We start from the raw sequence: 22,484 nt of genomic DNA, 5'->3' as shown, positions 1-22,484 counted from the left end.
GGGGGGAAAAGAACAAACAAGATAAATTTCAAATATAGGATTCAATTACTTTTCACAACTCAATGATGTGTCAATGGCACGCTGTGTTTTGTTTTGAGGGCGGGGAGATGACTGGGAGGGAATCCTGGGCCCCCATTGGCTGGCCGCTCTCCGCTGCAGTTGAGCTCCAGCGGCTCGGAGAGGATTATTGATCTGAAGGGTGAACGTGGAGGGAGCCACAGAGAGGGGTCCAAGCGTTTCTGAGAAGACAGGCAGCCTCTTCCAGGAAGAAAGTGGTATCTGCTGGCTGCCCAGCTTGGAGAACCTTCTGTGAATGAAAGGGGACAAAATGCAAGGCAGTTTGTTGCTACAGTGATTTAGAAGGAAAAAAAAGAGGGAGAGAGAGACAAGGGTCTCACCTTCCGTGCAAACCGGGGTTGTTGCATCCTGCTGCTGCCGTTTCTGCTGCTGCTTCTGCAGCTGCCGTTTCTGCCATCAGGTAAGGCTTCCTTCTTCGATTGGGATTGCATCGTGTGTGATCGCTTCAGGGTACACGCACAGAAATTCATACATGATTAATAAAGTGTTGCCTAGCATAGTCAGAAGCGGAAAGCGGCTGCACACAGATCTGGCATCTGAATTAGGTGCGTGGTTCTGCTTTAGGAAACTTCGGTAAGTTCTTAACAAGTCTCTAGTCTTCAGAGCGAGAGGTTAAATTAAAAGGGGAGGGAAAGAAATGTTTTAACCACTAATATACCCGACTTCGCATGGCAAAATTTTCAAATGAAAATAATTAGGTGTGCTAGGTTCTCAACTGGTTATGTTATAAATGGCTTTATTGACATCCATTTTTTACACAAAATAATTAATACTTTGTTTTCAATCAGCTTCTGTAAATGCCTGTCTCCACTGATTTTTGTTAACATACAACACCCCTACTCCCTTCTCCATTGATTTTTATTGAGATATGTACATTTTAAAACTTCATTCTTCATTAAAAATACAACTGTAAAACAATTGAAATGTTTTCATAGCGAGTCTCTTGGTATACAGCTATATGACTTTCCTACCACAAAACTGATTTGGGACAAGTAGAAGAGCTAGAGATTACCAGATCTACTGTGGGTTATATACTATGCATTTCAAAATTATTTTAAGGGTATTAATCATTTGGTGGTACATTTAAAAAGTAAGAAATATGTGCAAGATACGACATGCTAACAAATCATTTTTCAAAGAGACCTTCAACATTTTATAAATATTTTCTTCTTTTGAAACCTCATCATTTGTTTCTCTCTACGTGGACATCACAGTGGCTTCAGAACCTCTGTAGTTCACAGTGTGCAATGTCTCTTACAGACATATTTCTCTGTACTGCCTGGAGAGGGAACTGACATACTTTTGGCTGATTCTGTGACCATGTCATGATTCTCAATTTCTCATCAGGTATTTTGAAGCTCGTTCACAAACTGCTCAGCTAGAAAATTACCTTACATACTAAGGAGGAAAAAAATAGAGTAGGTCCTGGAAATGTGGTTATAGTTTTAAATTACACTATCCATGACCAAAACATGAAAATCCAACCATGCCAAGCAGGTATTAGTTTGCTTGATCTTTTCAGCACACCTGATTAATTTTACGATTTATAAAATAACACCCAGACACACAGCTGTACAGAAATATTGAACCTCATCATTAAATGGCATCTCTTATTCATTAAATTATCCTAAGCAATTTGAGAATCATTTTAACTGATGTGTCTGCATTATTATTTCCAGAAAGGAATTTAACTGAATAGGTTTTAATTATAAATATTTCCATGATTCCAGCAGAAGGTCTCTTCAGAAGAAAGGCAGATGGTTACTCTTTCCAAGCCGTAAGCAGTTGATTGACGAATTGTTTGGGAATGCTCAAGAGCATCGCCACACACAAAGTAGGAGCTTCCACTTAACTAATTTAACTAAGCGGCACATCAGCTTATTCAGTAAGAAGATCTAGGGACCGTTCCTCCACCTGCTACAGAAACTACTGGAGTAAAAAGAGGTTTCATATTAACTTGAATCCAATTCCAGAATGCGATATATTTTCCCTTTATTAATAGCTCTTACTTTGAAGACTAACTGCCAAGTTTAACTCTGCCTTTAAGTCTCTTCTACATTAAAAAAAAAAAAAAAAAATCCCATTTTCTTTTCTGTTGTGTTCAGCAAACCTCCAGTTTCTGGATTCTTAACTTCTGCTGTATACCATTTTCAAGCAGTAGGGGGAAGTTTTCAAGCCAAGAATGCTTTTTTCCTACTGGATCTCATTCCTTACACTGAGCTGCTTAGTGATATGATCATTTTAGATAATTCCCACAAAAAGGGAGAGCTGAATTATTATGGGAGGGAGCTGTCATTTGTTCTACATGTGGGATGATACATATTAAGTTCTTATCACAGCAAAAAACAGTGATTAGTTCATGGAAAAAAAATCCCTGTTAATGCTTCACATGACATTATAAGGTTAATGCTTACACCTCAATATGACTGCAACCTTTAAGGATGGAGCACAAAACTAATCTCCTTAGATTGAGCATCTTTTGCATCTGGTATTTTGGCAGAATGTCTTTCGTGTAATAGCCTGTGATATTGGTTGAAATCAATCAAGGTTTTATCATTTTGTGGTTGATAAGAATATCTGTCACTCCTACCTCTTCAAATGCACGGTGATGAACATCAAATCACTCTTGCTGATGAAATAGAACTGCAAATAGTCTGCTTAAACTGTTCTTACATGAAATGTGAATTATTACTGTGTTTTCACACCTATGCCTTTTAGATGTCATATCATTAAATCTGTCAAATAATTGTGATAGGAAGATGCATAGAGTGATGGCTCTCTTCACTCTATGTGTTCCATGTGTTCATGTAAAAATATCAAATCTAAGGACTTGTGCAATAAAACAACCCTACTAGTAGACTCTGTCATAAATGTCTTCATACTTCCAAAGGAAAAGTGTGATTACAGATGTCTCATTTAAGGTAAGATACTATTCCTTTAGTCTTTTAACAAATTATGGCTGTTTTTAAAGTAATTATGTCCTGTATTACCATGTCAGCATTACCACATCAATAGATAACATTTTGGTTATAATGTGGTACCAATTCATGATTCTATTTATATTAAACTATAGGTGGAAATTATTTATCCCTTCCTGTTTAACAAATATTGAGTTTTATTTTTATGAATAGGCTCAGTTTATGTCAAGAAAAAGAAAATAAACTTGTTAAATAAGAAATGAAAATTTGTGATTTGTGCTGGGGACTTTTCCTTTACTAATACATGATAATTAAACAATTTACATTTTTATAGCTTTTAAAAGCATTTTAACTTTTGGCTTTAAGGCAATTTTTTTCTGAATTACTGTGCTAAAAGGGTGATATGTCATCACCCAACTTTAAAAGGAAAATGTGTGTGTGTGTGTGTGAATGTGCATAATGCCGCCTGTGTTGAATGTCAATAGTGGTTACTCAAAGTTATTTTTAAGCATCATATGTTAAGATGACTAATAATATGGAGTAACATTTTTAAAAAGAATAAGAGTTATGACTATTGAAAAATCAAATAATAGATGAACTTTACATAATGTTATTCTACTTTTGGTGAGGTCCTGGATAAATGTTCTAAGAATTCATTATTCAATTATTCATTTACTCATTATCACTTAATTTAATAAGCACTTGTAAGTCCATTCAAAACAAGGCCTAGGTTTACTATTTTTATAAGTTTAGCTTCATTCAAGTTTGTATCACTTTGTCATATTATAGCTCATGGTATTAAGAGAGAAATTAAATCTTCAGTTAGCTTCAGTTATCTTTTCAATAAAGGGCTATCGTTTTCTTTCATAACCCTTGTTCTGTGACTATCTAAGTCATTACTCTATAAATGCATTTATATTACCTTGAATATAAGGGATATGTTATTGAACAATGTAAAATTCTTCTTAAAATATGTACATCTCATACATATATGTGTGAAGATTCTAGTCAGAGAAGATGAGGCCCCAAATTGTGCACAGATACTCATTAGAGAAATACAGAACTTATATATCAACTCCTAAATCTATGCATTCAAATGGCTAAATGATGCATACTTAGCTCCAAGTACCAAAGAAATAGTTAAGCATTAGGGCATAGGTTGTGAATATAGACTTATCCACAAAATACTATGCTAGTTACAGGTATGATTGATTACACCTTAAGTGTGCAATATAATCAGTGGATTCTATAAATCCTATTTCCTGGAAAATTATTATAATATACAAAGAATGTTTTTCTCCATGTAAAGATGAAAGTCTTGATTCATTGTCTGCATGATGATTTGGAAAGATCAAAACTTGGGAGTCAGATAACGTTTTGAATTCAAATTTTTAGAATCATTCTATGGGCACTTTAGGGCAAGTTACTTAACTTGATGATTCTTGGTTTCTTCTCTTGATTTGGTATAATATTACTTCATAGACAATACTCATTAATGGCCAAGTCTCTCTCCTTTTAAACTTCCATGACTATAGTAAGCTAGATTTGTAGAGATTAGCTACAGTCAGAGCTGACCTGCAGGGTTAGATGAAAATATGTGATGGTCAGGATTTGTTATGTGCTGGGATTTACTTGTTGTGCTGTGATGGAAATAGTCCTCAGGTCATTTAGCTAAAAAAAAAAAAATTCCACTTATTTTTGGCAAGAATGCTTTCAATAGACAGGCATGGATGTTTCTGGTAGTTTAAACAATCAGTCAAGTTTAGATTGATGAAACTTTTACCATCATATTTCAAAAGATTTAGAAGTCAAGCAAAGAGGAGAATAGGAGTTAGCTAGAGAGAGAGTAGAGAAGAGAGGATTTAGCTAGAAGAGAGAGTAGAGAGTCAAGGGAAGTTTGTGGGAAGACTTGAACATGTGAATAGATGAGGTGGAAATCATTAGAAAGAGAAAGGAAAATAAACGTTGGATCAAGGTTTTAGGGTGTTGGAGGAGGTCATTGAGAGGACATGACTGCTGGTTGACCTAAGAGCTGGACCCAGGCAATTGGAGGCACCTCACCCCCTCCCCTGTCCTTAGAATGTACGTTCTGCCCACCATTCCCACACTAGGAGCTGTTTCAAGGACGCAGCCTTGAGAGAGTAAGGTGTTGTTGAAACTATCTGGACTGTATACCTGACTGAACCCGGTTAACACCTCTAAGATTCTGGTGGGCGGGTGTGAAGATGTACTCATCCTGCAGCCCCCCAAGACAAGCCTCGTATGTAAGTTCCCTTGCTTGTTAAATCCACCACCTACCAATCTGGAGTGGTCTGCCTCTTTCTTCAGTCTCTCCTTGCCCTCCTATATGGCAGCCAGTTTCAGATTTCACCTGGGAAGCTCCCAAGTTTGTGAACCAAAGTAGAGAAGACGGATATTTATAATATCAAGGGCATAGGTGGAAGATACAATTACATGTCATTAATTTTAATAATGTAAGTGAAATAATATTCAAAAGCCAAATATGAAATAATTTTAGCTGACGTTTCAACATTTACTGAAATAATACCTTGAATGTCAAAAAGGATTGTTAGGAAATAATCAACCAAAATGTGATGTTAATTAATTTATCCAAAGTAGTACTTTCAAATGTAATTGAAAGAGATACGAATGCTTGGTAAATGTTGAGAACTAGAAAAAACTGACATTAATAGACTCTGTTCTTCTCATGAAAAAAAAATGTTGGGGTGCTGCCGTGAGCAGTAAACGGTATGATGCATTTAAAACTACTTCTCACGAGAGAATGTAGGAATGCTTGAAGTAACAAGCAAATAACAATGTATCCAAAATGAAATGTCCTCCTAAAACTTTGTGAATCAATATTTATTTCCGTGAGGGGTAGCCATTACTCCAAGGGATGTGATTTCAGGCAGATATAAAAGCAAGATTTTATAGAAATTCTACTCTTCCCTAATTACTAGCAATAGGATAATGATTGAAAAGTGAAAAATAAGCTCTTGGTGAGGCTTTATGTTATACATTTACTTAGCAAGAATGCGAAGCCCAGAATAATTTTGTGAAATAGAATAATGTCTCACAGTGAGATATCTAGTTATCTTAATCAGCATCCAGTATTTACGCTAAACTGCCTACTAAAAGAAGGTCACCACTGTAAGATCCTAAAGGAGAAGTAAGTCCAGTATTAGAATTGTAGCTGTTGCAACCAGAATTATTTGTATCAGGTAATCTAGCAAATACAGTTTATTCCTCTATATACTAAACATAGATAATATAAATTTCAACAGCAGTATTAAAAAGATAGTTATTCTATAATACATTCAAATTTCATTATTTCAAATGTTTATTTAACAAGGAATTTTATATGCCTATTATTATATAACAGTAGTGATGAGGGCAACAAGTGTATAAATGAAAATATATGGTGTGTGATCTGCCCCAGTCCAGAAGTTTACACACACCTCCAAATTATCGATATTGTCAAACAGGTATTACTTTGAAAAACAAAAATTAGTGTCAGGCATGTTCAAAATACACAATCACACCACAAAATTGCAGGCCCATCTTATAGAATTTGGGTGGATTGTAAAATGTGGAATCTTTTTGGAGGGAAATCTGGCATTATCCATCAAAATTCAAAATCTAGCAATTCCAGTACTTGGATTATTTTCTGCAGAAATATTTTCCTGTGCTGGTCATTGCCTTCTTATTTTTTTCTCTCTTACTGATTGCTTTTTCTCATTCTTCTTTGCCGAGTTCTCTGTCTTCAGATCTATGAATAGAAACTATTAGGGTATCCCAGGACTGGGTCCTAGGCTCTACTCACCTCTCTATCTAGAAACTCACTGAAGAGGTAATCCCATCCAGTAGCACAGGTTTAAATGCCATATGAATGGCTCTTTCCAAATCTGTATCTTTGTCTACAATCCCTGTGCTGAGCATCAGACTCCAATCTCTGAATGCATCCTCAGTATTTCCACTTGCACATCTGTATTAGTCTGCTCAGGTTGCCATAGACTGGATGGCTTACTTGAGAGAAACTTATTTTCTCACAATTTTGGGTGCTAGGAAGTCCAGGATTAAGGTGCTGGCTGATTAGGTTCCTGATGAGAGCATTCTTCTTGGCTTGTAGACAGCTGTCTTCTTGCTATATACTCACATGAATTCTTGGTGCTGGTGCAGAGAGAGAGAGCAAGCTCTCTGGTGCCTCTTCTTATAAGGGCACTAATCCCACCATGAGGACCTCATCCTCATGACCTCATCTAACCCTAATTACCTCCCAAAGGCCCCATCTCCAAATACCATCACGTTGGGATTCAACATATGTGGCCCCTGAATTTTGGGAGGGGACACAATTTTGTCCACAGCAACTTCTAATAATCATTTTATATACAGCATGTTCAAAACCAAACTCTTGATTTCTGCTCCTCCTCACCGCAACCTACATATACTCATTTTCCTCATCTTCCTCATATCAGTAAATTATGTAGTTATTTATTTGATTTCTTAAGAACTTAGGGTCAGCTCTGAGGCCTTGCTTTCCTCTCTTCCCCCACCCCCCACAGTGCCAGTGTTGAATCCACCGGCTTCATGGCTTCATTGTCTAAGCATATCATTATATTTAGATAATACATAGTTCTCATCTTCACAATAGCTACTTGTGCTCCAACTGCTATTGTCTCAGTCATCAAACTCGTCTTTCTGCTGCTTCTTGGTTTTTTTTTTTTTTTTGAGGAAGATTGGCCCTGAGCTAACATCTGTTGCCAATCTTCCTCCTTTTTTCCTTTTTTCTCCCCAAAGCCTCAGTAGTTAGTTGTATGTCATAGTTTTACATCCTTCTAGTTGCTCTATGTGGGACACCCCTCAGCATGGCTTGATGGGCAGTGCATAAGTCTGAGCCCAGGATCCGAACAGTGAACCCCAGGCCGCAATGGCGGAGTGCACGAACTTAACCGCTATGCCACCAGGCCGGCCCCTCTGTTTCTACTTTTGTCCCCACCCCCTAATTCATTGCACAGAAGCCAAATGGAAGCCATCCGATATCACTGTCAAAGTATTTTCCATGGTTTAAAGCCAATATCTGGTCTAGTCCTCCCATTTTCTTTCTCATTATGCCAAGTTCATCCCTACCACACGGCCTTTGCACTCACCCAGCTTCCCCCTTTACTTCCTGTAGGTCTTAGTTTAAATGTCCTGACTTCAGAGCTACATTCTCTAACTACTATCTGTAAATAGTACTTCCTTCCCCAGAAGTATTATCTTTCCTATTATTCATATTTTCTTTAAACAGGACCTGCTTCAGCTTACATGATATTGCGTTATATTGTCTGTCTTTCAAAATAAAAAGCAAACCAGGAGTGGCTCGGTGGTGTAGTGGTTGGGTTCATGTGCTCTGCTTCAGGCAGTCTGGGGTTCGCAGGTTTAGATCCTGGGTGTGGACCTATACCCCGCTCATCAAGCCATGCCGTGGAGGCGTCCCACATACAAAATAGAGGAAGATTGGCACGGACATTAGCTCAGGGCCAATCTTCCTCGTTAAAAAAAAAAACAAAAACAAAATAAAATGCAAATTCCACAAGAGAAGCCATATACTAGTGCCTGGCATGTAGGAGCCCTCAGTAAGTATTTGCTTGATGAATGAATAAATGAATGAAGGAAAGAACAGATGTGGGCACATGAATTCACCTAAACATACACATGAATATAAAAGGAGTCTGAATGATTTACATGGTGATGTGTTGAGAGCGATTATCTTTCGGGAGGAGAGTAACATGTACTTGTGAATTTTGTTACTTTTTATAGTAATATATTCATACATATAATATGGCCTATAAATATAATAATCATTAATGAGTCATGCCATTTGTATTAGTATTTGGTACTGTAACAGTGTTTGCCTGTTAAATGATTAGGCGAATAAAAATATAATTTGAGTGTCAGCCTACAAAAAAAATGGTTTTAATGTTAAGGCAGAATAATGTGGATGAGTACTATAGCTATCTTTTCAACTCAAGATTCAATACTATCTCACTGTGTATAATGTCCCCAACCCCCGTGGTGTCAACAATTAAAATAAACCTCCCAGGATACACTAAAAAAGAGGAAGTAGGCTTTAAAAGATTTGTCTTAATTGGCTCTGAGATTCAGTTGTGTTATCTGAAGAGAATAGAGGAGAATCAGTATTAACGCCTGGACTCCTGTCTTTGCAAAGTCCAGAGCTCCTAAAGTAACAATTAAATGGCTTAATCTTAAAAACCTCCAAGGTTTAATTCAGTAGTTCTCTTCAGAAGGGCATTGCTAATTCTTCCTGAATTGCTTCTAACTGCGCTGCCTTAATTTGAACAGTATTCAAAATTCCATTCTCTCTAATGGAGTTAATTGCATTATGAAAGTCGGCTTAGAGTGGAAACTTATTCCCTCTTGTGGACTATGTCTCCACAGAGTCCTTTCTTTTCCTTTCAACTTGACACTTGTGCACATTTATGCAGGATAATGTCACAAATGCAGTGTGTTCTGTTTAAACCAAGTTTCAAAGACTATTCTTTAAAATATTTATATGCACACCAAAAGCGTGTTAGCTATCCCAAGTGCCTACAATTTTGTACATGCTCAGGCGATCTGATCTAATAGACTCTAAGTTCTGGGAACATTAACAAATCTCTGAGCTTTTAAACAGGCTGTGACCTATTCATTTAGAGGGCTACTTCAATAAAGCGAAGGCTCACTTAGGTTAATGACAGATCATGGAGCTGTTTGATTTGCAGTGAGCTAAGTTGCCCATTATCCTGAACATTCATGTGGGTCATGTTATCACATCCAAATAATGAGTCAAGCCCCTTCCCTTGTTCCTGCAGATTTCTAAGTCATTACAAGACATCTTAGTGTGCAAGTCCATGAAGCTTTATGCCTGATAACTGCAAATGAATTATTTTTGCCAAGAGAGTGAAATTTCAGATCTGGGTCAATTTCCTCATGAGAATATCAGCTGCTTGTTCAGAGTTCGTCTGGGCATCTTCTTAAACAAAAAGGCAGACATTCTCTCCCTCTTTCCCTCTCTCTCTGTTTTTGTTTTGTCATTTTCCTTTCTTGATGAAGGATAGAGAACCCATGGATAGGTTTCCATAATTAAGTATCCTTATAATAATATTCACTTTTACCATCTGCCCTTGTTCCCCTGTGCATAAGTACAAAAACTTGCACACAGACACATAGACAAGACTGGTAGACATTGAATCAGTCTGTAATTTAAAAAAATGTTACATCAATTATAACTGGCATATCAAGGAGCCAAAATCTGTTCTATAGTGCCAACATGGTGATTGCTTCCCTTACATGTCTGTTTTCTGTTAATTCTGTGCAGTCTCTTTAGAGGCGCATGTCCTTGCTAAGAAATCTTGAAAATTAAAGAAAATACACTGGAAATATATTTTAAATATTTTTTAAAGCATTTTTGTGATGCCCTCACATTTCACGTTTATCACCCTTGTGTGCAGACATGCACAAATGTTAAAAGCAACTTCTTCAGTAAGATCTCTAAAGCTAGCTAAACGTTTCTGATAGAAGGCAATAAACCCTTTTGGCATTAATCCTTCCTAAAAATGAAATACTTCTACACTATAGAGAAAGCTATATGAAATATGATTGACAGGAGGAAAACAACTTCATTTATTCTTGCTCTGTGATTTACAGTGTAGAGACGACAGCCATGGGAGAGGTGAAGCATGGTGAATTCTTCTGTGTTTTGATGCTAATTTTACAGCACCACAGAAAAAGAGAGCATTGTGTTATATTCTGGATCTCTAAGTGAATTTATTTAAAGCTGGTCCATTAGTTCATGTCACCATGGAAAACTAGTAAGCTATGGTATTTTTACCATAGACTTGGGAAAAATTCCCCAGTATTGTTGATTCACAGAGAACTACCCTAAAAAATTATTATATATTTGCTTCCCAGTCACAAAGCCATGATTAATAACTTTAACACAGAGCCAAGATAATTTCATTAATGGTTACTTAACCAATTTTTGTAAATGCATTTACTCTTTCATTCTTTAATGCCAAGAAAAGTTTCAAACTCCATGAAAGTAAGGAGATAATTTTAGGCTGAAAAGGTAGAGCCATGATTCTTTTTACAGAAACAAACAAAAAATGTACCTGTCTTTCTCTGACAGAAATTAAAGGAAAGTAAAAACAGTTACAAAATGTATGAAGACATTTCCTTACTTTTCCTTTGGCTTATTACGAATTGTTTAAAATAAACTGTATTGGGAGATTTTACTATGACCAAAATCAGTTTGAATATTTTTGATGTCTAGTTGCAAAAATATTAAAACCCTTCATAGTCTGTATTCTCTATCCTTTATTTCTCGAAATATTTTCAACTTTATCTCTGGTCCCATACTAAAAAATCCAGGAAGTTTCACATTTCTGATTTTATTATGGAATTTTATTTTTAGTTCTGGGGTGACCACTCACCTTGTAACTTACTACTCTAGAAATATCTTGCCTTATTCTTGATTTGCTCTGTACCCTTAGCCTGTAAAGGCAATGGATGGTTGGTTAATACTCTACTCCAGGTATTTACTTGACCTTGGCTCTGGTCCCTGACTATTCTCAGCCCCATAAAGGTCAGTGGCATTTCAGTACTCCCTTGGGAGAAACTCTCATGGGCCATGTTTCTCATGGACAGCCTTGTATTGGATTACACAGCTCTCCTCTTGAGCTCTACAGCCTATCTTCATCCATGTTCACAGAGTCACAGAACATTCATTTCTCCCTTATGTTGCTTACTACTTTTTCTTAGCTGTCTGTACATAATTTAACCGTCTGCCATTTAAAATACTTTTGAGATTACTTATTTAACATGATCAATTTCAGGTGACATGTTTATATTTTAAAAGAAGCTATCTGGAGGTAATGTTTAATCCAACTGATGACAGATTTTGGGATTCCATGGATGCTATTTTGAGGATTTTTTTCCTTTTCAAATAGAACCTGTTTGGTGTTTTCATCAGTTGTCACGTAACCTAGATGATGATTTTTTGTCACCTAGATGATGATTTTTTTTCTTGCTTAAGTATATTTTCATATTTTATTGTAAGTGTAATGCATGCTCATGGTGAAGAAAATCAGTTATTGCTGAATGTGTTAAACTGAAATCTTCATCTCCCTTCCTACTCACCTGTTATTTCATTTCCTAGAGATAACTGCTCAGACCAGCGGTTTCTTATGTATTCTTCCAGAAACTTTCTGCCAACTCATAAATGTATATAGAAGACTATTCTCTGTCTTCAATTTACTTAATGATTATTTGACCTAGTTACTTTCTCTCTCCTTAACACAATTATTTTAACTTGAATTCCCAGATGCCTGCATAACTTTGGTTTTACCTTTTAACTCACTGGAAATCCCTTCTCTGTTTTATATGCTGGTTTCTTCTCTTCTCCCCTTAATGTTGAAGCAGCTTTGGTTTTCTCCTGTCTATCTACACCCACACACATAGTTCCAAGTTCATAGTTTTAAACACCATATGTTGACAACTCGCAAATATATGTCTCCAGCTCAGATCTCTCAAAAATCTCATCTTCTATACCCAACTGATTTCTTGGCATATGATACACTTCAATACTTAATAGACATCTCAAATTCACATGTCCAAAATGAACTCTTGGTCTTAAGTCACAAATATATTCTATTCTCAGATTTTACCATGTCCATTGATTAACTCTGCCCTTGTAGTTATTCAGGCTAAAATTTCTCAAACTCTCTTACATCCTCTATTTCTTTCACATTGCATGTCTAATCTGCCAGGAAATTGTGTTGACTCTACTTCCAGAGTATGTGTAGAATCTTACCAATTCTCAGCAGTTTCACTGTTCTCACCATGATTCTAGTAGTAATAATTGCTTACTTGAATTATTGCATTAGCCTCCTAACTCATCTTCTTGCTTCTAGCCCTCTGAAGATTAGCCTCGACATCAAGTGTTATCCTTTGAAAACATGTTAGATCATGTCACCCCTGTGTTCAAAACCAACTGATGGCTCTCCATTTATGTTGGACGAAATGCCAAGTGTCTGTATGATCTGTGATTCCTCATTTTATTTCTGATCTATTCTCCTTACAGTCTTTCCCTTGCTCATTCTGCTCTCACAACTGTTTTCTTTGCTTTTCCCGGAACTTAATGAGGCTTACTCACACATTTTCTGGCCATTCTCTCTGACTGGAATCCTGTTTACCAGATACCTAATTGGCTAGCTGCCTTCAAGTGTCTGTTCAAGTTCACTCTTTTCTATGAGGTATCCTCATTACTCTATTTAGTAGTGTGAGTTGCAGAAAACTCTCAGGCACTCCAACCTTCTTTAATTGCACAAAACTCTGAGGCAATACAACCTTCTTTATCCTGTTCTTCATTTGTCTCTTTCCATATTATGCTTATTATTTATTTCCACCTCTCCTTTCTGGAATGTAAACACTTGGAGAACAGGGATCTTTACATCTTGTGTGCTGATATATCTTAGGAGATACGACTAGCGTCTGGCAGAAGCACATAGTAAGTACTTGCTATATATTTGTAAATAAATTTTGTATGAATAAATAAATGAGTGACAAGTTACTCCAGATTTCTTATGACTTGTGTGTGTTATAAGCATACGTGAGCATACATTAAGATGTGCACACACACTCACATTTTTTAAAAGAAAAAGAGAAAATGTAAATCATGGTATATTTTTATTTATAATGAGAGAAATATGATTGAATGTTAGGGCAGTGAAATGAAACATCTATAGCACTTAGTTTGTTCTGGTTTGTTGTTGTGCGACTGTAGTTTTGTGGTTTCAGTTGCACTTGATGAATTGAAATCAGAGTTTTAACCTGATTGTTTCTGTAGATTTCTTTTCACTGACCGTGGAGGATAAACAAGGTAAAAATTACCTCTACCTGCAGCTCTTCTTCCGTCTCACATTCATGTGCTTTACCCTTTATACTCTTAAGTGTTCAGATATTTACAAACTAAGGCGAAAGTGTGGGTGTGCGTGTATATGAGCACATGTGTGCAAACAAGTGTCTACTTATGTGTCTGTGTGTTTACTAAGTTGACTTGCCACAAATTGAAGTTTGTAAGTTCCCAGGGGTATAAGTCATTTCAGGTGTAAACTAGGCATAGAAACATATACACCTAAACACATGCACATCCAGAGAAAGAGAGAGATGGGGAGAAAGGGAGAGGGAGAGACAGAAGTAAAATTTAAATGATGTTTATGAAGTATAAGAATTATGCCCATTTATATGAATTGCAAATATTTTCCATTTACAAATATTTTAGTGTGATAGTAAACCCCTTAATTTTTCTAACTTGTCACACACAGAATCTAGGATACACCAAGAAAACAAGAGAAAGAATTAAAAACCCACCAAAGAAATAACCAAACAGTTAATAAACAGTAGTAAGTTAACATAAAAACAATAACAGCAAAAATAAACTTTTAAATGGAAAACTTGCATAAAAGGCTAAAATATCCATTTTACAAAATGTCTCTTACCTTCAGGTGTATGCTCCCTTATCTGTATATCTTAGTCCATTTGAGTTACTATAAAAAAATTCCATAAACTGGGTGGCTTAAACAACAAACATTTATTTCTCACAATTCTGGAAGCTAGGAAATCCAAGATCAAGGTGCTGGCAGCTTCAGTATAAGGGCTGCACTTCCTGATTCATCAACAGTAGTCTTCTTGCTGTCCTCATATGGTAGAAGGGAAGAGAGAGCTCTGTGGGGTCTCTGTTACAAGAGCACTAATCGCATTCATGAGGGCTCCACCCTCATGACCTAATCACCTCCCAAAGGCCCCACTTCCTAATACCACCACAAAAGGAGTTAGTATTTCAACATGTGAATTTTGAAGGACACAGTGTTCAGTCTATAGCACTGCCTTTAGTGGAAGGTGATGTTGCTGTTGTTTCAACACTGATAAAATTGACTGTTGAATCAATGTATTAATTAGGCTTTAGTCATGGAGGCAGAGACCACTCTAAATTTCATGAGAACAAGGGATTAATTTTGAGAATGAATTTTCACAATTGAGGCTGAGATGGGGAATTGACAGTCCGGAAGGGGGAAAACTGAAGATCAGAGAGAAACAGCCTCTACCCATTCTGACTGAAGCACTAGCCGATGTGGAGCAGTCGCAGCTGGAAGGAAATCTGGGAGCCCAAGCATGGAGGTTTGCTGAGGTGGCGGGTCATGACGGGATGCTCACACCGAGGTCTACAAGAAGCTGTTGCTATAGCTGAGCAACTGCCTCTGTGGGTCTGTAGCCAAGAAAATAGGGGTGGGTAGGATGAGGCTGCTGTGCATCAAGTGCCAGCCGTCAAAAATTAGAAGCTGATGGAGGAGTATAGCAGAGCAAGGACTAGCTGGGCGGCTTGTCCATCTCTGGGTCTGTCCATCAAATGGTCTTTGAGAATAATGGTTGCTCCTTCCCCTCTGTCTTCCAAATTGTGCTTCTGGTCAGTTCTCATCAGCAACTATCTGAAAGGAGAATCTATGAGACACATTCCCAGCTTCACCAAGCTGATCTAGCACAATGCGACAAGTCTCTTTCTCATCACTCTGGCATCCAAACACACCTCTTTACGCTATGTTTAACTTCCCCATAAAGGAAATAGCAAAATTAGGCTTCCACCTAACCTGACAATCCTATGGTTCAACATCTGAGTGCAGTTTCTATGTAAATTATATTTATTGTTTAATAGCTTATTATATTTAATCAGCCTGTTTTTACTCTGTGGTCTAGTATACATTAAGCAATAATGAAAAGCAATATGTAATAAAATGTTCGACGCTACAGTTTATCCAGAATGTCCATGGAAAAATATGATGCAGTCTTTCACTTCTCTCTCCATAATAATGAACATATTTTTACATGACTAAAATGTCAACAACCTATTGGTATTCTCACTTATATTTATGTGTAATACAAAATGTTTATCTGACATATGGCAGCAGTCTGGAAGGCCTAATAATAGCCTTGAAATTTTGAAATTTTATCCTCATGTATTTGGGATTATTTTATCTTGAATCTCATGTCCCAAGATCATATTATTTTTGATTTCACTCTTTAATTTAGTAAACATTTATTTAGTGATCTAATATATGCCAGACCCTGTTCTAAGCACTGTGTATGTAGCAAGGAAAACAACAAAGTCCTCATCAGTATTCTTCTTTAGCCTCTAATTCATATATCCCATTAAATGATAACTGCCTTGGAGCTAAAGAAGTTCCGATAGGCAACTTAAAATAAGTGCAGTAGTTCTGGATTAGTCACGATCTTGAAGTTCCTATGAAAGTGGTGGGAATAGTGATAGTGTTCATTGTGGGGGTAACTTCATCAGTTACGTGATTACTCGTAGTTTCCAGAACTTCCTACAATAGAATTATGGCCGTTTTGTAGCAGAGAACCAAGAAGTTTGTTTACTATGTCTCTGATAATCACTTGAGCCTAAAATAAAATAAATTCCCTCAACTGTTTTTGTTAGTTCACAACTTTCTTTTTTTTCAACATTAGAAATTGAGATGTAATTGTCATATAACATAGTATTAGTTTTAGGAGTACAACATAGTGATTTGATATATGTATGTATCATGAAATGATCACCACATTAAGTTTTGTTAACACTCGTCACCACACATTACAGTTTCTGTTTCTTGTCTTGAGAACTTTTAAGATTTACTCTCTTAGCAACTTTCAAATATACAATATAGTGTTATTAACTATAGTCACCATGTTGTATATTACGTCCCCAGGACTTATTTATCTTATAACTGGAGGTTTGTATCTTTTAACCACCTTCACCTATTTTACCCTCTCTCCCACCCCACTGCCTGTGGGAGCCACTGATCTGTTCTCAATATCTATGAGTTCCTTGTTTTTTTTTTTTTAAGATTCCACATGTAAGTCATATCATACAGTATTTGACTTTCTCTGTCTGACTTAGTTCACTTAGCATAATGCCCTCAAGGCCCATCTATGTTGTTGCAAATGGCAGGATTCCCTTCTTTTTTACGGCTGAATAATATTCCTCTGTGTGTGTGTGTGTGTGTGTGTGTGTGTGTGTGTCACATTTCCTTTATCCATTCATGTGCCAATGGATACAGGTTGCTTCTCTGTTTTGGCTGTTGTAAATAATGCTGTAGTGAACATGGAGGTGCACATATTTTTTTCAAGTTAGTGTTTTCATTGTCTTTCCGTAAATATCCAGAAGTAGAATTACCAGATGGTATGGTAGTTCTATGTTTAATTTTTTGAGGAACCACCATACTGTTTTCCATGGTGGCTAAGCCAATTTACATTCCCATCAACAGTGCACAAGGGTTCCCTTGTCATCCTTGCCAACACTTGTTATTTCTTGTCTTTTTGATAATAGCCCTTCTAACAAGTGTGAGGTGATATTTCATTGTGGTTTTGATTTGCATTTCCCTGATGATTGGTGACGTTGAGTACCTTTTCATGTACCTGTTGGCCATTTGTATGGTCCTAGTACAGTGGTTTTTACAATTAATTGCTCACAGCCAGTCCCATAGCTTTCTGTCACCCAGAAGAAAATATTCATTAGAATCAAATTGTCTCCATTCTATAGAGAGAGATTGGACATTTAAAAACAAAAAAAAAGCCCCTCCAGAGGTGTCAGGCTTTTCCCCACCTAGGTCACATAATGGTTTCTCTTTAGATTAGGCCTCGTTTCCTGGTCTAATTCTTGCTGCATTTGAAGTTTTCTGTTACACAAAGCACGCTTCATACAACTTCTTTTGAAGAAAAGAATCATACACTTCCTATGCAGACATTGCTACGGTTGACCAACAACTCACCCCCTCTTTCTGGGAACAGAGGAAAATTGTAGTTTCAACAACATTGACCTTAGTTGTCCTCCAACTTAGTTCACCAAATGGAATTTGACCCACAGGTAACTCCTTTCCTATGGGAGAAGTGAATTGCTGGGTTTTTCCTCTCCAATCTTTCTTTCACTGCCATGTCAACCAGCGACTGGGGAAGCATGAGCTGCTTTGAAAGTGAATTGATGAGCCATTGCATTGAGACAGCTGCCCTAGAGATTTGCGCAGACCCACAGTTGACTTTGTATGAGTGAAAAATAAATAAATATAGAGTAAAGGAAGGTGGGACTAATGGTTTGTTAGTGGAAGATCTTACAGTGAGTACAAATACAATCCCCTTGCCAGAAATAGATTACTGGTGAGATAATGCTATTGAAAATTGTTAGATTCACAGAGAGATAATGACAACTATGAATGATCACTGAATACACTTATCTCTATATTAGTAAGATTATTCTCCTTGATCTAGTCCCGATTCAAAGAACAAATGAATGTTTAGTTATATTTTTACTCCTAACACTGAAAGAATATTCAAATAATATTTAACTCTCCAAATAAATGGTATGGTACATTTGAAATATTAATGTATTTTATATAGTGCTGCTTCCCATCTGTAATCATTCTTTTAGGACATTCTAGTTTTCAATAATTTATACATCTATTAATCATTTGATTGCTTTCCATTTCCAGAATATTTTCCCCATTCAAAAACTAGAAGATACAACAGGCCTAAGAATTTTGGTGCTGAAGAAGCAAAAATTAATGTGTGAATAGAGTATGGATAGGAATATAGGAGTAGTAATAATATGATAATTAGATTCACATTGAGTGTTTCTCTAAAGGAGTTGTGCATTTTAACAGAAGACTAACAAATTCTTGCAGGAGAAATCTTAAAAATCCCTTCTCATTGCAGTATTTTGCTAAATAGAAATGCAAATTTTATTACAAGATTGTACGGCTCTTTGTTTTATGAGCACATTCAATGCTTTTTCATTTGCTGGAATGCTGTGCTTATATTCCATAGTGACTTTCTTTCCCTCCTTCCTCCCTCCCACCCTCCTTCCCTTCATTCTTTCCTTCTTTCTCTTCTTTCTTTCCTCCCTTCCTTTCTTTTTCCTTCTAGATTTTTCTTTTCAAATAAAATATTCTAAGCCCTCCATAATGGGGGAGCATTTTTTCTAATAAATTTTGTTTCTATCATAACATTATCATTCTAGTTAAACTTGGTTCCTTAAGACACCTCTCCACACAATGAATGATGCACTCTTTCAAAGTGATACTTTAATCTTTTATTTAAAACTTCATCTAATTTTTAAATTTTCCCTGAAAGCCTTTGTCCCCATTTATTTCCATTCTTTCAGCATACTGCTTAATCTTATTTGTAGATCTACTGTATGGTTATGGTTTTACTCACATAATAACTTAATACACTGTTTTAATTTTTTTCTTATATAATCAGTATTTATGGAGCACCTACTATTTTCCAGTCACTCATTCTACACTGGAAATAAAATGATGAACAAGATAGACATATTCCATCTTCCATAACTCCCTTCCCTAGTATATGGTGAATGGCTCATTCTTTGTAAAAGTACTACGTAAAAATATGATCGTTTAGAGTACTTGCTAGTAAAATCTGATATGATATATACTTGAAAATAATTGTAGTTTCTTACAGTGTTCCTAAAATACAAATAAAAAATTAACTGGCTTCCAGGATATTTGATCTACTGAGTATGTGATTTCTATGAAATGAATATAACCTCCTTTACTCAGGGCCGTGTTGAACTTTTTCTTGGCTTTGTATTGAAAGAGAATAAGATTGGAAAAGGGAGATTTTAAACTGTACCTGTTTTAAAACCTTGGTGAAAGAGTACATTGTTTTGGTAATAAATGTGCTCATTATAATTAACGTATTTAATTACTGCGTACCTAGAAGAGCTCTACTTGGAAATATTTTTGTTAGTATAGAGGTCAAATTAATTAAGTACTTGAATTTTCTCCCTAAATATCATGTCATTCTTGCTGGTCTTCTCTCTAATTATTATAAATTTGTTAGTTATTTTATTTGCTCATTGTGCTCTCTGAAAATCACCACTCTGGCTTTCAAACACAGGACCTGAAAAAAGCCATTTGACTGTTTCCTTCTTCCGTGATACAGCTGAAATTGTACTGATGCTGACCGCTCACCGATTCCAAGATATAAGAAGGTTTAACTAACACATGAAGAATTTTCAATTATAAAGTGCAATAGACACAGCAAAAATACTTTGTGTTCAGTAGTTGAAGGTCAAGGATTATTAACTAAAACATCTGATAGTCATGCTGTCTAGCGTATCTCATGGGGAAACAGCAAGTGCAGAGTTAATGAAAGCTCATGTCCTTTGGTTCAAAACAAAACTAAAGAGGATGATTGCGTGATTTATATGGAGTAGACGTTGTTAGTGAATGTTTATTTCCAATGGCTTTACTTGATTTATGAAAATAATCACGTGTTACAGCATTGGCTATTTGGTTAATGAAAAAGTGATTTTGCAAAAGTGATGATGGAATTTTGATATATCATAATGTGTCTTGATTTAATCAAATGACCATTGAAACATTATACATTATGACTATTACCCCCCAAAATTAAAAAAAAACCAACAGAATTTGGCAATTATATGTCCCTTAAAGAATAAATTATTCCCACTGCAAATACTTGAAAGTTTTGAGTAAATTAAATCAGGGATACTATGATCTACTGTTCCTGTGTTTTCTGAAATATTTCCATGTGTGTACCAACTCTGACTTTGCAAGTCCTTTTTTTTCTTTTTTTTTTTGTTGAGGAAGTTTTGCCCTGGGCTAACATCTGTTGCCAGTCCTCCTCCTTTTGCTTGAGGAAGATTCACCCTGTGCTAACATCTGTGCCACTCTTCCTCAATTTTGTATGTGAGTTACCTCCGCAGTGTGGCGGACAAGTGGTATAGATCCACACCTGGGATCTGAACCCCTGAACCCTGGCCACTGAAGTGGAGCATGCCAAACTCAACCACTATGCCAAGGGGCCAGCCTTGACTTTGCAAGTTCTTGATAATTAAGTGAAGATATTTTGTTATGCAATTTGCAGTAAGGTACTTGATGATCAGTTCTTTAACAAAAGAGGGTTGATTTATCATTGTTAGTTGTAATATGACTTTTACATCACAAATTTGGCATAGTTTCCATTTTAAAATGGCTCTATGATTTCACAAAATCTGTGGCATACAGGGCATTTTCACTGAACTTTTGGCAAACACTGTACTCTGGTCTGAAGAGATTACCATGAATGCAGTTTTTTCTTTCTTTGCTTTGCTGTCTAGTCAGTGTCCTACCAGCACAGTACATTGTGACATTGTCAGGGAACATAGAAAATATTCTGGATCTTTTTACGTTGATTCTATTGCCTACATTTCTTTGTTTTGTGGGGCATTATATCTGTGTTCTAGCTAGAGTTAAAAATATAATCCAAACCACCAGACATCTAGTTGGAGAATCATTAAAAAGTAGTTCATCCAGACTAGGAAAAAAAAATTACTCACTCAAAACCCAAATTAATGACTGAGTGTAAAGAGATTTCATGGGAGATGTATTTTCAAGAGTAGAATTAAAATTTTGAAAATAAACTGTTTGCTAATTAAAAAAAAGACAATAATCTTGAAAATTAAAAAAACCTGCATGTTACTAAAGATGTTCAGCAAATGTGAAAGGATAATTATCGTAGATTTTATTAGGATGTTATTGGCCTCTGAAGTCTCAGGACAAAAATAAATATTTGTATAAAAAATGTTTGTTAGTAACTGAAATGCTCCTTCTCATCCCCCACATTTGTCCCTGGGTCTCTCACAAAATCACATACTTGTCAGGTATTGAAATGAATTATAGAATAAAGAGAAAAAAAGGTATTATTTTCAATTCTGTCCTTATAACAAATATATTTAGAATATTTTGTTATGATTACATTTTACACTATTAATTTTTTTACAATTCCTCACCCTTATCTACCTATTTCTTTGTGTTTCCCTTCATGGGTGTCTCCCATTGAGACTTTGATAAGATAACATCCCCAATTCCCACACCTCTTTGCTTATCTTACCTAATACATTCTTTCCAAGAAAAATCACCAGTCTAATAATCTTTTTTTTTTTTTTTTTTTTTTTTTTTTAAATTTTTTGTTTATTGCAGTAACATTGGTTTATAACATTGTAAAAATTTCAGGTGTACATCATTGTACTTCTATTTCTGCATAGATTACATCATGTTCACCACCAAAATACTAATTACAACCCATCACCACACACATGTACCCAATTATCCCTTTCACCCTCCTCCCTCCCCCCTTCCCCTCTGGTAACCATCAATCCAATCTCTGTCCCTATGTGTTTGTTTATTGTTGTTATTATCTACTACTTAATGAAGGAAATCATACGGTATTTGACCTTCTCCCTCTGACTTATTTCACTTTGCATCATGCCCTCAATGTCCATCCAGTCTAATAATCTTAATGAACATGTGTATGCTAAATATTCTCAAATGGATGTAAAACCCTGTCCAATTCCTTGAACTTCAGACTTTGCTGAGAAAT

At 36.1% G+C, this 22,484-nt stretch overlaps 1 protein-coding gene across 1 annotated transcript in view; it reads left to right on the top strand.

Moving 5' to 3' along the window:
- The first annotated feature begins 206 nt into the window (after positions 1-206).
- Positions 207-22,484, top strand: part of LOC106800098 (cadherin-12-like) — a 741,579-nt gene continuing 719,301 nt past the window's right edge. The window contains exon 1 of the mRNA XM_014781523.2: positions 207-478. The gene's annotated coding sequence lies outside the window, so the exon portion shown is untranslated. The remainder of the gene's footprint in view (positions 479-22,484) is intronic.

This window comes from Ceratotherium simum, chromosome 18, assembly GCF_057802395.1.
Source record: "Ceratotherium simum simum isolate JZ-2026a chromosome 18, ASM5780239v1, whole genome shotgun sequence".
Lineage (NCBI taxonomy): Eukaryota > Metazoa > Chordata > Mammalia > Perissodactyla > Rhinocerotidae > Ceratotherium > Ceratotherium simum.
This window is presented reverse-complemented; position numbering and strand designations above follow the sequence as displayed.